Source organism: Ochotona curzoniae, unplaced genomic scaffold, assembly GCF_017591425.1.
Source record: "Ochotona curzoniae isolate NIBS_2020 unplaced genomic scaffold, NIBS_Ocur_1.0 patch14, whole genome shotgun sequence".
Lineage (NCBI taxonomy): Eukaryota > Metazoa > Chordata > Mammalia > Lagomorpha > Ochotonidae > Ochotona > Ochotona curzoniae.
The window spans coordinates 1,867,071-1,882,451 of NW_024466684.1; the positions used below are offsets into that span (position 1 = coordinate 1,867,071).

General features: G+C 46.8%; 1 protein-coding gene and 1 pseudogene across 1 annotated transcript in view; one reads left to right on the top strand and one right to left on the bottom strand.

Annotated features, from left to right (window-relative positions):
* The window catches only part of LOC121166446, a 1,182,205-nt pseudogene that overhangs the window by 706,271 nt on the left and 460,553 nt on the right, over positions 1 to 15,381 (bottom strand).
* The window catches only part of LOC121166430 (mastermind-like protein 1), a 44,869-nt gene that overhangs the window by 888 nt on the left and 28,600 nt on the right, over positions 1 to 15,381 (top strand). The window lies entirely within an intron of this gene.

The window sequence follows — 15,381 nt, forward strand, 5'->3', positions numbered from 1 at the left end:
CTTTAACTTAGGAGGCCTGTGTTAACTCTTCTGGTGTTACATAGCTGCATTGGTTGGTTTCTCAGTAGGTATCGGGGAAATTTGTAAGTTTAGACGTTGTGTCTCCCTCCACCTCTCCCCCGAAATTAACTTAGAGAACATTTTTGTTTGTAATGTTCTTTGTAAGTTAAGACAAATGTAACCAATTCAGTTTGCTCAGTGTCCTTGGTCTGACTTAGGACTTCAGGCGCTGTCTGCCTTGCTCTTGAAACTGCAGGGCTGAGCTTCAGCCTTTGGGTCTGGTTTTCAGGGGCAGTGTGTCCTCACCAGTCTTTACTGCCCCTACCCTCCCATCCACTCCTCCCTGCCCCCAACACACACGCACATCTTCTGCTGTCCTCTTCCTCTGCCTCTCCAGCACCAGCACCAGCCTAGCTCCACACCCCACTTTCTTTGCTTATTGTATGCACTGCTGCAACTCTTCAGTGAACTGGGAGACTGTTGGGCTTCTTACTGCCCGCAAGGTGCCTACCTGGTTCACGACGGGTGAGTATGGGTGTAAACACACTTTCTAAACCTGAGTGGCTGCTGCTAGATGCTACCCTGCACCTTCCGGAGTCCCACCAGGTCACAGAACCCGCTCCTCCGCCCCTGCCTCTGCTTGAAAGCTGGAGTCAGACCTCTGTGGGCCCACAGCAGTCAGGATCTCCCTTTCCCTTAGGGAAACCAGTCTGAGACTTTTTTTTTAAAGATTTATTTTTATTGCAAAGTCAGATATATACAGAGAGGAGGAGAGACAGAGAGGAAGATCTTCCATCCGATGATTCATTCCCCAAGTGACCGCAACAGCCGGTGCTGCACCGATCCAAAGCCAGGAGCCAGGAGCTCTTCTGAGTCTCCCATGTGAGTACAGTGTCCCAAGGCTTTGGGCTGTCCTTGACTGCTTTCCCAGGTCACAAGCAGGGAGCTAAATGGAAACAGGGCTGACCGCAGAATGCGGAGTGTCTAAACCTGACAAGCCAGCTTACTGACAGTTCTTGTGAAGTTAAGGCCTTGTAGTGTTAGAATAATAAATGTTCATGAAACTGATAGTTTCATGTGTCAGTTGCCTTGAACCTCAGCTGTGTAGTAATAATGATTCAATCTTTGGTTAAGGTGGGATTAGGGTGAGTTTTGCAGTGCTGAATTCCTGAAGAGAACCTGGGCGTTCTCTTTAGGAAGAGAATCCTGAGCATCAGCCCCTGAGTCTGGTTTCTCAGCCCTCTGGCTGTGAGAGCCTGCCATTTGCTGAGCTAAGTTGCTGTGTGACCATGTGAAGCCCTGACCCTGGACTCCTCCAGTGTAAACTGTGGGGTGGGAATTATCCTTTCGGGTCTTTGCTAGGAAGAGAACCCATTTCATTGTAGGCTCCACATGGTTTTAGTTGAGCTTCGTGGCTTTGGAATGGGCTCGCGGGAACAGAAGATGAGGATTGCTAAGGCAGCAAGGGCATTTTCCATCGCCTTGCACCTCATTTTTTAGGAGTAGGGGAGGAGAGTCCTTAATGAGATAGGACTTGGGAGATACAAAGGAGAAGGTGTCCCTTTTAATCATTATTTTTCATAACTGTGTATGTTCTAATTAATTACTCCTTGCGTTAGGAAACATTCTTTTTTTTTTCCTGTGTGTGTGGTAGTACTTTGAGGCAGTCATGTCACAGCCAGATACCAGCAAGCCACATGCATGCCTGAAGAGGGATCAGACACACTGTTGTTCACCTTGACTTCAGCTGACTGGTTCTCTTCTTGGAGAGCCCCACTGCCTGAGCCCTGAGCATCATCGTGTGCTGGAGGCAGAGCGGGCACCAAGCCGCAGGCCCTTGCCTCCTAGAGTTCTTGAGCATCTATTGCCCGCTTCTGCTGGAAGCAGACCGGGGATTGAGCCACAGACTGTGTCTCCTGGTGTTCAGGGCCTCAGCCTCCAGATGTGCTCCTTAAAAACAAGGGGCAGGACTGGCAGCGTGGCCTAGCAGCTAAAGTCCTCGCCTTGAACGCCCCGGGATCCCATATGGGAGCCGGTTCTAATCCCGGCAGCTCCACTTCCCATCCAGCTCTCTGCTTGTGGCCTGGGAAGGCAGTCGAGGATGGCCCAAAGTCTTTGGGACCCTGCACCTGTGTGGGAGACCCGGAAGAAGTTCCTGGCTCCTGGCTTCGGATCGGCATAGCATTGGCCATTGCGCTCACTTGGGGAGTGAATCATCGGATGGAAGATCTTCCTCTCTGTCTCTCCTCTTCTCTGTATATCTGACTTTGTAATAAATATTAAAAAAAAAAAAAACAAGGGGCAGAGTTGCAGTGACAAGATTGACTTTTTACTGGCAGTGCTGGCTTGTGGTGAATTAGATAGTCACTGTCTCACACACTCACTTTGTACGTGAACTGGTCTTTGTAATGACTTGAACATTCTCCATCTGTGGTAAAATGCTCTTTCGGTTCGTTTCCAGTCCCACTATCCACTGTTGAGCAGAGAGAAGTTGTGTGTGTGTGATGGTTGTGGAAGAAATGGGATGGTTGCATACCAACCTCTCATGGGAACTGCCTTCCTGACTTAATTTGAAGTGTGAAATTTCTGTCTCTTCCTAAGATTTATTTATCTGAAAGTAGCAGAAAAAGATGAGCATCTATTAATTCACTCACTCAAATGGCTGCAACAAGCATGGCTGGACCAGGCCAAAGCCAGGAGCCGGAATCTCCATCCCAGCCTCCTTTGTGGGTGGTAGGGGCCCAAGTACTTGGGGCAGTACCTCCTCCTTCCCAGGGGTAATAACGGGGAGCTTCATCAGAAGCAGGACAGTTGGGATCAGACTAGCAGGCCTTGCAGGCTGAGGTATAATTTGCTAGTTCCCTTGTTCTCCCTCCTGTGTTTCCCTACCCCCCCTTGGCCTATTTGCAGTTAATTTCGACTTGCTAAAAAGTTGCACATAAAGCTGGAAGAACATCTATATATTTGTTGTGCCATTTGTGTGGGCAGTCCCTACCACCACCTTACTTTGGTTCTTGGAACCCCCTGAGGGGGCACTGAACAGTACAGGACTCTGCCCTCAAGCACCCTAGGGTATGCCTTCTGGGTGTTAAGAAAGGCATGTAAAGTTTTAGTGATTACTTTATAGATGAAATGCTTCGTAAGAATTATTCAAGTAAGATTATTGCCAAGAAGTAGATATTTTTGACTGTAACACACGTATGGTATTGTGAGATGATTTTCTTCAAAAGATGACTGATTTATCTTTAGGATCCTGTTCTTTCGCATGACATCTAGGACCTTGTCCTGGTTCTCCTTTCCCTTTCCCACTGGGTCTTCTCTTCAGCTTGGAGATGTGAGCACAGCGCTGCACACCCAGGAATCCTTGCTGCCACAGCTGCTTGCTCTCAGGGGTCCCTCTTCCTGCCCTGGCCCTTTCCTCCTGCACCCCCTCATGCCCACCTGCCTACCCTCAGTCATTTGCCTTCCCTTCCTTCCCTGCAGAGAATACCAAAGATGAAATGGCCAAACTTGTTGGCTTCTTAACTCATCATTCTTCTTGACTTCTTCCTAAGGCTCTTGGCTTCTGCTCTCTTCTTTCTTTCCAGGTTTTTGTTTCGTTTTTCCTCATTCCTCTTCCTGCCTTCTCTTAGTAATTCACATAGCATGTATTTGATTGCTTAGGCATGCAAGATGTCACCATGAACAAGAAAAACCAAAACTGTTCTCACAGAGCAAGAGAAGATTAGTAATTTTAAAAGATATTATTGAGTTTTAATATATGCTAAGCAATCACTTCTCGGCCTTTTGGTTAAGATCAAGTGAAATATATGCTAAGCAAAAATTCAGAGAGTGGGCCCGGCATGATAGTGCAGTGATTAAAGTCCTCGCCTTACACGCCCAGGATCCCATATGGGCGCCGTATCTAATCCCAGCAGTCCTGCTTCTCATCCAGCTACCTGCTTGTAGTCTGAGAAAGCAGTGGAGAACGGCCCAAAGCTTTGGGACCCTGCACCCATGTGGGAGACCCAGAAGAAGAAGCTCCTGGCTCCTGGCTTCGGATTGGCTCAGCTCCAGCCATTGTAGTCACTTGGGGAGTGAACCATCGGACAGAAGATCTTCCTCTCTGTGTCTCTTCCTTTCTGTATATCCGCCTTTCAATAAAAATAAATTTTTTCAGAGACTAATGTGGTACCAAGTGATTGACTATACCTGCTTAAGATAAGGGCTGATAATGTGAGATGCATAAAACTTTTTCCCTTAATGTAAGTAAAATTACTGAAATCATAATAAGGTCTGAACAGCAGCCGGCAGTTCGTCATCTGAAAGCCTGAGGAAAGAGCATTCTTGTTCCAACACCTTCAGTCTGTGTGGCAAGAGAGTGCTGAGCTTATGGGAAGAACAGAAAGGTCCTCGTATCTGAAGCGGCCAGGCAGGTGCAGAGCCAGTGTGAGAGGGGCCTGGTGCAGGAGGAAGCAGTGGCAACGTGTGAAGTGGGAGCATGGCATAATCCAACTGAGGCTTTTATTTTTATTCTCATTTTATTTGAAAGGCAGAGAGACAGAGGTCTTCAGTTTATTAGTTCACTCTCAGAAAACCTAGTGCAGGCTGAAGCCAGGCCCTAGAACTTAGTCCTAGCTCCCCACGTAGGCAGCAGGAACCCAACTATTTGAACTGCTGTGTGCTGCCTCCAGGGTGTGCGTTACCAAGAAGCTGGATAAGAAGCAAAGAAGCCAGGACTTAAGTTCCCGTACAGTATGTGAACTTCCCAGGCAAGGACTTAATAAGTATATCAAATGCTCACTCCTAAGTTACCTTTGTGGGGCCCACTGCAATGTCCTAGTGGCTAAAATCTCCTCTTGCAAGCACTGGGATTCCATATGGGCGCAGTTTCGTATCCTGGTTGCTTTACTTCCCACCCAGCTCCCTGCTTGTGGCCTGGGAAAGCAGTAGAAGATGACCTGAAGCCTTAGGACCCTGCACGCTCATGGGAGACCCAGAAGCAGCTCCTAATTCCTGGTGTCAGGTTGGCTCAGCTTTGGCCGTTGCGGCCACCTGGGGAGTGAACCAGCAGACGGGAGATCTTTCTGTGTCTCCTTTCTATGAATCTGCCTTTCCAATAAAAATAAATGTTTAAAAAAATCATTCTATTGCTAAGTGGAGGATGTGTGCAGTCAAATTTGAACAGTTGATTTCCAGGCTTCTGGATGCTGCTAGAGGATTGACAGGAATGGTTGCGGTCTGGCAGTCTTGGATCTAGGAGAGAGCGCGTGAGAGCGAGAGCTGGAAGGGGAGGGTTTCTGATTTGCTAGCTCGGTGTCACATTGTCCCTTTCTTTCTGGGAGGCATCACTGATGCCAGGACTGCGGCCGTCACCTGCAGTGAGCCAGATCCACGTTTTCACTTCCTGCATTCCAAGACACAGTCTCTTTTTTCCTACCAAATCTTTCTCTCTTTTTTTTTTTTCCCCTCAGTGTTTTGCCAAGTCAGTTACCCAGAGTGGAAAACTGGGAATTACCCACTCCTTTCCCTTCATCCTAAGTCCCAGATGGGGTTTGTTTCCAACAGCATTGAGTCCCAGCTAGAATCCTGGACTCCTGTGGTTCGTTCATGGACCTGTGACACAGAGCTTGGTGGGCACAGAGGGCCAAGTTAAGGGCTTAGAACCTGTGGGAATACAGGGGAAAGGAAAGGGTTCCCATTGAGTGGATTTGGAAGGCTTTAAAGAATTGATTTTCAAGATGGGTCATAAAGCTTCCAAAAGCTTTTCCCAAAGGATATTACACAAAATACTAATTTCATAAGCTATTAAGAAAGTTCTAGAATGGAACAAATTTGAGAGACAGTGTGCCAATCAAATTTGAACTATTTCCTTTATTTACGACATTTCCATACCTATACATTTCTCTTTGTTCTAATTTTTGATTCCTTGGATAGTCACATGGGGTAGTTTTTCAGTTTGAGAGCTGAAGTGCCAGACACTGGAAAATAAAGATGGAAACATGAAAAGCTTTACTCTTTGAGTGCTGCTTGCCTGCCTAAAAATGTGTTGTTGGGCAGTTTTGTTGTTGGAGCACCATGGAGTGCACACACACAACCCGAACTAAGAGGGTGTGATGTTACCAGGTGACAGACGCTTGGTCGGCCATGGTTAGATAGGCTCCATTACTGACCAGGATATTAGGAGGTGTCACATAACAGTGAATTTTCAAACACACATTTTAAATTGACATCTAAAGCTTTCATCTTAAGTTTTTTACATGATCAGAAAATAGAGCACATTTATTGCATGGGTCAGTTGGGTATATAATTATTTAAGCAGTATATTTATAGGGTAACAACTTTAAATTGCTATATATATTTTTTTATAAGTTTTTTTTAAAGATGTATTTATTTATTGGAAAGTCAGATATACAGACAGGAGGAGGAGACAGAGAGGAAGATCTTCTGTCCCATGATTCACTCCCCAAGTGTGTGCAACAGCCGATACTATGCCGATCCGAAGCCAGGAGCCAGGAACTTCTTCCAGGGTCTCCCACACGGGTGCAGGGTCCCAAGGCTTTGGGCCATCCTCGACTGTTTTCCCAGGCCACAAGCAGGGAACTGGAGGGGAAGTGGAGCTGCTGGGATTAGAACTGGCGCCCATATGGGATCCCGGGGCGTTTAAGGCGAGGACTTTAGCCACTAGGCCACACCGCCGGGCCCTGCTATATATACTTAATAGCAAGCATCTATTTTAAAGATTCATATATTTTTCTATTGGAAAGGTAGATATACAGAGAGGAGGAGAGCAGGGAGGAAGATCTTCCATCCAATGGTTCACTCCCCAAGTGAGCACAACGGCCAGAGCTAGGCCAGTCTGAAGCCAGGAGCTCTTCTGGGTCTCCCACACAAGTACAGGGTCCCAAGGATTTGGGCATCCTCAATTGCTGTTCCAGGTCACAAGCAGGGAGGTGGATGGGAAGCAGGGCCCCTGGGATTAAAACCAGCGACCTTATGGGATCCCGTGCACGTGCAAGGTGAGGACTTTCACCACTGTGCTATCATGCCAGGCCCGCAAGCGGCTATTTTAAAATGAGAGAATAAAAGGGAAAAAAACTATTTATATTTGTATGGATTAATTTTTAGAGAATTATAAGTATTACCATTTAAAAATAAGTTACTTCACTTGGATTCAGAGTGGTAACCTAGCACACACCAGGATCCTATTTTGGGCAGCAGTTCTAATCCCGGCAGCCCTGCTTCCCATCCAGATCCCTGCTTGTGGCCTGGGAAAGTAGTAGAGGATGGCCCAAAGCTTTGGGACTCTGCACCCACGTGGGAGACTCAGAAGTAACTCCTGGCTCCTTGCTTCAGATCAGCTCAGTCCCGGCATTGCAACCCCTTGGGGAGTGAATCAATGGACAGAAGATCTTTCTCTCTGTATATCTGACTTTCCAATAAAAATAAATCTTAAAAAAAAGTTACATCTTGGATCCAGTGCAGTTGCCTAGCAGCTGAAATCCTCGCCTTGAATGTGCCGGGATCCCATATGGTCGCCGGTTCTGATCCTGGCGGCCCTGCTTCCCATCCAGTTCCCTGCGTGTGGCCTGGGAAAGCAGTGGAAGACAGCCCAAAGCCTTAGGACCCTGCACCCAAGTGGTAGACCTGGAGGAAGCTTTAGGTGTCGGATCGGCTCGCTCTGGCCATTGTGGCCACTCTATAAATCTGCCTTTCAAAAAAAAATAATAAATAAATCTTTTTTTTTTTTAAAGTTTCATGGACTTCTGCTGTGTCACCTAATGCATAAAGCCATTTTGCAAGTCCAGTTAATGGTGTTGTTTTCATGACTGCCATCTCACTGCCGAGAGCTAGGTGCCGGCATGCACAGCCTTGGACTGAGGCGTTGCTGGCATCCCATGAGATGCATTACTTTCTCATTTCTTCCCCACATTATTATTATTTTTTAAAGATGTATTTCTTTTTATCACAAAATCAGATATAAAGAAAGGAGGAGAGATGGAAAGGAAGATCTTCCATATGATGATTCACTCTCCAGTGGCCACAATGGCTAGAGCTGAACTGATCCAAAGCCAGGAGCTTCTTCCAGGCCTCTATGCTGGTGCAGGGTTCCAAAGCTTTGGACCGTCCTCGACTGCTTTCCCAGGCCACAAGCAGGGAGCTGGATGGGAACGGGACCGCTGGGATTAGAACTGGTGCCCATATGGGATCCTGGTGTGTGCAAGGCAAAGACTTTAGCTGCTCTGCTGCTGCACCAGGCCCTTCCCCACATTCTTGTTGCTCTCTTATGGAGCACTCCATTGAAGTTTTTCGTGGCATTAGTTGAGAGTAGAAGAGCAACGTTTAAATTGAAAAACCTGTCCCTGCTGCTCCCTCTGTGGTATGTCTGAATTCAGAGCATCCCAACCTACTTTGGTCACTCAAGGCCTCAGGTCAGCAGGAGGGACTGTGGGGTGTGGCTGAACATTTGAAGCGGTATCCAGAACAGCATGCCCAACAGAGCAGCATGTTGTTGGGGTGTCGTCTGGCTGCACAGAAGCCTTTGTAAGGTCCACATGACCTGATTTCTCCCGTGCCTTCCTGTGTCCGTAGTCCTCCCTCAGGCTAACTGGAAGCACCTTCTCACTGCTCACAGCTCTGTCCCGGGGCCTGTCCTCCTGGATGCCTTCCAGTTGGCTCCTCCAGCGGTCAGGTATCTGCCCTCTGTTGGGACAGTAGCCACACTAAGCCATAATCAGTCAGTCGGCTTTTGCTGACTTGAGAACAATACCAAGAGGCTAGCCACATCCTTGGCAGTGAGCAAGTAATGGTGGAGTGAATGTTAGTACATGACATTATGAAGGGAGCTGTAGAGTTAGGGTCGGAAGCTGTGGCATTAGGCCAGCAACGTCTTGTTTGATTATGTTTTAAGCGTTGATTGATTTATTTGGAAGGCACAGTTGAAGAGAGAAAAAGAGGAGACAGAGAGCGAGATCTTCTATCCTGTGGTTCATTCCCTGTGTGACAGCAACAGTCAGGCCTGAGCCAAGGCTCTGGGTCTCCCATGTGGGTGCAAGAGCCAGAGACCCTGAGCTAGGTTCCCGGGCCATTAGCAGGGAGCTAGATTGAAAGTAAAACAGAGAGGGCATCACCTGGCATCCACGTGGGGCATTAGCGCTACTGGCGGCAGCTTTACTTGCCATGCCACAGCAGCAGCCCCAGGCGCAGGCATCTGAACTGACATTTTTACTACTGGGCTAAATGTCTACCCCTTGACAATATATTTTTTTTAAAGATTTATTTTTATTATTTTTTCATTGGAAAGGCGGATATACAGAGAGAGGAGAGACAGAGAGGAAGATCTTCCATCCGATGATTCACTCCCCAAGTGAGCGCAACGGGCCGATACTATGCCGATCCGAAGCCAGGAGCCTCTTCCAGGTCTCCCACGCGGGTGCAGGGTCCCAAAGCTTTGGGCCGTCCTCGACTGCTTTCCCGGGCCACAGGCAGGGAGCTGGAAGGGAAGCGGGGCTGCCGGGATTAGAACCGGCGCCCATATGGGATCCCGGGTGTGCAAGGCGAGGACCTTTAACCACTTGCGCCACCGCACCGGGCCCAACAATATTTTTTAAAATAGTCTTGCCATAGTCTTGTTTAAAAAGAAAAAAGAAAAGAACAACTTTTTATTTTTAATTTTAGAATCAAGAAACTTTTTACAAACCAGATGTTCGAAAAAATTATTTTCAGTAATGTAAGAGCTTACTGATAAAGGTGTATAATGATTAGAGACTAATTTTAAAATCAAGGATGTGATAAATTCTATAGTTCTCAAAATATGAAAGAAGAAAAATTCTTCTGGGAATTTATTTGTTGCTGTGTAGTTCTTGGTTGCTGTAGTCAGTCAGAACTTAAGGGGATTACAGACCAGGAGTCAAGAAAACCTGAGGAAAGGAGAGTTTTTACCTAAATGAATTATATGATTTTAGGCTTCAGTTCTCTCTTCTTTTGAAAAGTATTAAGGGTGAAAAAAGTTCTAAGAGACCAGATATTGGAAGCTTACTGGAAAAATATTGCAGGGAAATCAGTCCAGCACAGTCTAGCCTCTTTTTTTTTTTTAAGATTTATTTATTTTTACTACAAAGTCAGATATACAGAGAGGAGGAGAGACAAAGAAGATCTTCCATCTGCTGATTCACTCCCCCAAGTGATGCAATGGCTGGAGCTGTGCCTCTCAGGAGCCAGGAGCCTCCTCTGAGTCTCCCACATGGGTGCAGGGTCCCAAGGCTTTGGGCTGTCCTCGACTGCTTTCCCAGACCACAAGCAGGGATCTGGATGAGATGTGGGGTCTGCTGGAATAAGAACTGGTGCTCATAAAGGATCCTGGCATGTGCAAGGCAAGGACTTATGCCACTAGGCTACTGTGCCCATCCCGCAGTCTAGGTTCTTATGTGGTTTAGGGGAGTCAGTAGCCCACAAACCATCTCTTCTCCTTATTGGGCTTTGAAAGGTTGTGAGTGTTGCTAACTAGCTAATAGTATCAGGGCTTTTCCATTAAGGAGCCCTAAGCTGACCGGGGGTAGTCTACTGTGGACACCAGGGCAGCTGGCTGTGTGACTTACACATATGTAAAGTGCCAGCCTAGGGCTCCTAGGATATGTTAGATATGTTGAGACATTGTAAGTAGCGCAGCTGTCAAATCGAAATGACAGTATATTATTTAAGCCACACAACAGTCTCAGAATGGTCAGTGTCGTGGAAACTGAAACACAGAGGATACCTGGCCAAGGTGGCCAGTGAGAAAGAAGACAGCACATTTGTGTACACTGAATGTCAAGGTCAACAAACACCAGATCATACAAGTCGTAAAGAAACTTTGCACCATTGATGTAGTGACAATCAATGCTCTGACCAGACTCGGCGGAGAAAAGAAGGCATCTGTGGGACTAGCTCCTGATTACAGTGATCCAAGGGTTGCCAACAAAATTGGCATCATCTCAGCTGAGTTCAACTGACTACTTCTGAATATGTTTTTCCGTCATTAAAAAAATGACAGTAGATCTGTTAGTAATCTCAAAGTGTATCCCTTGCTGAAGTATAACAAGAATGAGCAAAATGAAGTCAGTTTCAGAGAGCAAAGGTGTAAAAAATTAACTGTGATGCACCTTTTTTTAAATTTAAGATTTATCTATTTTTATTGGCAAGACAGATATACAGAGAGAAGGAGAGACAGAGAGAAACATCTGTCCACTGGCTCAGTCCCGAAATGGCCACAATGGCCAGAGTTGAGCTGATCCAAAGCCAGGAGCCAGGAGCCTTTTCTGGGTCTCCCACAGGGATGCAGGGTCCTAAGATTTTGGGCCATCCTCAACTGCTTTCCCAGGCCACAGGCAGGGATCTGGATGGGAAGCAGAGCAGGTGGGACACAAACTGGCACCCATATAGTGCTTGCAAGGTGAAGATTGGACCATTGAGCCATCGTGCCAGGCCCGCATCTCTTAAGGTATTTGAGGGCAGGGGGAGTGGCAGCAGCCAGGCTAGCTCAGCTTCAGGAAGGTTCTTAGTGCGCTGTGGGCAGCAGGCACCCCACCACAGGCACTTCCCACTGTCAAGGGGCGGGGAGTGGTGTGGGAGTCCAAGAAGTGATGAGCTAGATTGTTGGCTAAACCAGCTCTTGCAAAGGTGGATATGAAGCCCAAGAAGGCAGCCAACAAGGATAAGTCATCGGACAAAAAGTTCAAGCAGAGGGCAAACAGACTGAGGTGGCCAGCCAAGAAAGCAAAGAATATGTGCCTGTGGAAGACAGAGATGGTAAAAATGAGGGGAGTCCAGCCTCTGGCGAAGCAGAAGACAGCAAAGCCAAGGCTGATTAATGCACACACTGTGTGTTATCGGTGGTCCTATCTCCCTTCTTGTACAATCCAGAGGAACATATTTGTTCACTATCTTATTTTTTTAGTAGCTCTAGAAATATTTTTAAGAGGTACAGAAGCCCACCTCATCCCATTTTTCTTTTTAAGTGTAAATGATTTTTTTCTAAGGTGAAATCATTTGCTGGTTGTTTATTTTTTGGTACAACCAGGGACAATGGGAATTGGAGTAGGGGAGGCTCTGCCTGGGTGTCAGCTTCATGGCATAGGTGGGGTGGTTTTCATGCCCTACAGCACATTGCATCCTGAATGGCAATCTGGAGTCACGGTTGTGCATTTCATCTGTCTTGGAGATTTTCAGTTACTTCTCCCGTGTTGGTGAGCAGAGCTGTTTCCAACTGGCTAATCCTCCACCTCCAAGTGCAGCATCCCATATACACCCTGGTTTGTGTCCCGGCTGCTGCAGTTCGCATCCAACTCTCTTTGTGCCCTGAGAAAGCAACAGAGGGTGGCACAAAGCCTAGGGACCCTATACCCACAGGGAAGAAGCTCCTGGCTCCTGGCTTTGGATCAGCTCAGTTCTGGCTATCGTGGCCATTTTGAGGATAAACCAGTGGATGAAAGATCTTTGTCTCTGTCTCTGCTTCTCTCTGTAAATATGTTTTTTTAAGGTTATGCTGGGCTCCACGTGGTAGCCTAGTGGCTGGAGTCCTTGCCTTGTGTGCACAGGGATCCCACATGGGATCCAGCTCCCGGTTTGTGGCCTGGGAAAGCAGGCAGACAGCCCAATGCCTTGGGATACCTGCACCTGTGTGGAAGACCTGGAAGAAGCTCATGGTTCCTGGCTTCAGATTGGCTCAGCTCCATCTGTTGTGGACACTTAGGGAGCAAACCAGAGGACAGAAGCTTTCTCTGTCTCCTGTGTGTCTGCCTTTCCAATAAAAATTAATAAAAATCTTAGATAAAATGTGGTAAAGTAGTGAAGCCGTTAAGATAAAATCAACTTCTTGGTTAAGTCTGGGAGAAGTACAGAGAAGGGATTAGGGACTTGTTTTTTAAGATTTATTCATTTTAATTGGAAAGGCAGATATACAGAGAGAAAGATCTTTCTGCTGGTTCACTCCCCAAGTGGCCACAACTAAGCTGATCCAAAGCAAGAAGCCAAGAGCTTCTTCTGGGTCTCCCACGTAGGTGCAGAATCCCAAGAGTTTGGGCTGTCCCCTGCTGCTTTCCCAGGCCACAGGCAGGGAGCTGGATGGAAAGTAGAGCAGCAAGGACACAAACTGGTGCTAATATGGGATCCTGGAGCATGCAAAAGTGAAGACTGACTACTAGGTTACTATGCTGGCCCAAAATCAGAGATTTTAAGGAGGCTTGTCAAATTATATTGGTGTGTGTGTGTGTGTGTGTGTGTTTGCCTAGCATATTACTAACATACAGACTTTAAGCGAGGTAGGGAGGCTGAGACTGACGTGTTTAACCTTCAGGGTGTCGCCAGTTCTGCTGGTCCTAGAGCCATGTTTTGAATGCCAAAGCTCTAAGTTGCTGAGGCCATTGTTTGTTAACTTGACTACTGGAGGTGTGGTGTTATTACATTTTACACTGTTACTACATTTTATATTATTACTTGTGTATGTATGCAAGGCACTTTTTGCATACAAAATGGAAATTCTAGTGTGAGATAAATAATAAACCTGAAGAGTTAAGCATTCCAAAGCATAAAAGCCCTGATAATGTGTAAAAATTCTCCTGGGAAACAACCAGTGGAGTGTATACACCCCCAGTTGGCTCAGTGTGCATCCATGAGTCAGCTAACTACAGGGTAGAAGTACCTGGGGGAAAAAGTTGCACCTGTATTAAACATGTATAATAGACTTGTTGGTTGTTTTTTGTGTTGTTTGTTTATTTGCCTATTCAATGTTCCCTACACAATACAGTATAACTACTTAGGTATTGTAGGTTATCTAGGGTGAGATTTTAAAATATGAGAGGTTATGCATGGGTTCTATGCAAATATAGCACTTTTCTGTTTTGGTTTAAGATTTATTTTGTTTATTTGAGAGGTAGAGTTAAAAGGGGGAAAAACAGAGATCTTCTGTTTGTTGATTCATTCTCCAAATGGCCACAATTGCCAGGAATGGGCAAGACTTGAAGCCAGGAGGCTGGAACTCCATCCAGGTCTCTCCCATGTGGCTGGCAGGTACCCAGATGCTTGGAATGTCTTCCATTGCTTTCCCGGGGTGATTAACAGGGCACTGGATCCAAAGTGGAGCAGCCAGACTTGAACAAATGTTATCTCATATGGTGGGTTAATGTGACCTGCCATAACGTCATCCCCCAACTCAAGCATCTGAGGATTTTGTTATCTGTGCCAGTCCTGAAGCAGTCTGTGGATTCCAGGGGACAGCTCCAGAAATTCCCATGTATGTTCTTGATTACATTCAAGGAAGTGGCAACTGTGGTTCTCCAGAGTGATGAGTCCCTAGTCTACAGTTGTCAAGCTGGAGGGGCTGTGGTGTGGTCCCCATGCAGCTCCCAGCTCTAGGTGGGCAGATTCTAGTTTGTCTGTTCTGTTCAGGTCCCCAGTGTCTTAGGAAATCCATTCGGATCTGGCAGGACTGTTCAGTTTTTAATTTATTCAGGGACCCCTCACAGATTTTCTTAGAGTCACAATGAGCCAAACAAAGATCTGGGCATCCTGCGACCTATTCAAGTTGACCAAAAACCAACCATAAAATCCCACAACAAGGAACTAGCACTTGATCCCATGTTCTGTGGAGAGTCACATAAAAGATTTAAGTAATGATGGTGATTAATTTGTTTATTAGCTACTGTCTTTGCAGTGGTGTGGAGGACAGAATAAATGAGGATGGGTAGAGAAGGGCTGGCAGTAAGGAGACCAATTAAGGAGTAAGGAGACTTACCATGTACGTATGTTCAAACATGATAAAAGGGACAATAAAATGCAGAGAACTGTGGAGCCAGAGGAAGAGACTAGGCTCCAGAGATGCCGACATGGAAAAATAGACAGGATGTTTTCATTTGAAAGAGATCTTCCATCTGTAGGTTCGCACCACATGCTTACAATAACCAAGGCTGCGCTAGGCTGGAACCAGGAGCTTAAAAATCCTTTTGGGTCTCCCCAAGGTCACAGGGCCTCCCATGCTGGAGTCCTGCCTGTTGCCTCATGGTGTGCAGGTCAGCAGGGCTGTGCCAGGCTGAAGCCAGGAGGCAAAGCTCCCTCTGAGTCTCCCCAGGGTCACAGGGCCTCCCATGCTGGGTTCGTAACGGCTGTCTCCTGGTGTGCTGGTCAGCAGGACTGAACCTGGGTGTAACAACTGGAACACAGTCCCAGCCTCCCAGCAGGGGTGTGGCAGCTGACTGAACTCTCAGGAGAACCCCTGCCATGCTAGGGAGTGCTGAGGAGTTGGATATAGTCTTGTAGGCACCAGTGGTGGCTTTGGCCAGGCAGCTGAGTGATGCAGTACTCAGTCCACAAGGGCGCAGAGCACAGTCCCTGTGGAGATTCCTCTCAGGTGTCCTGTGGGTGCCAGAC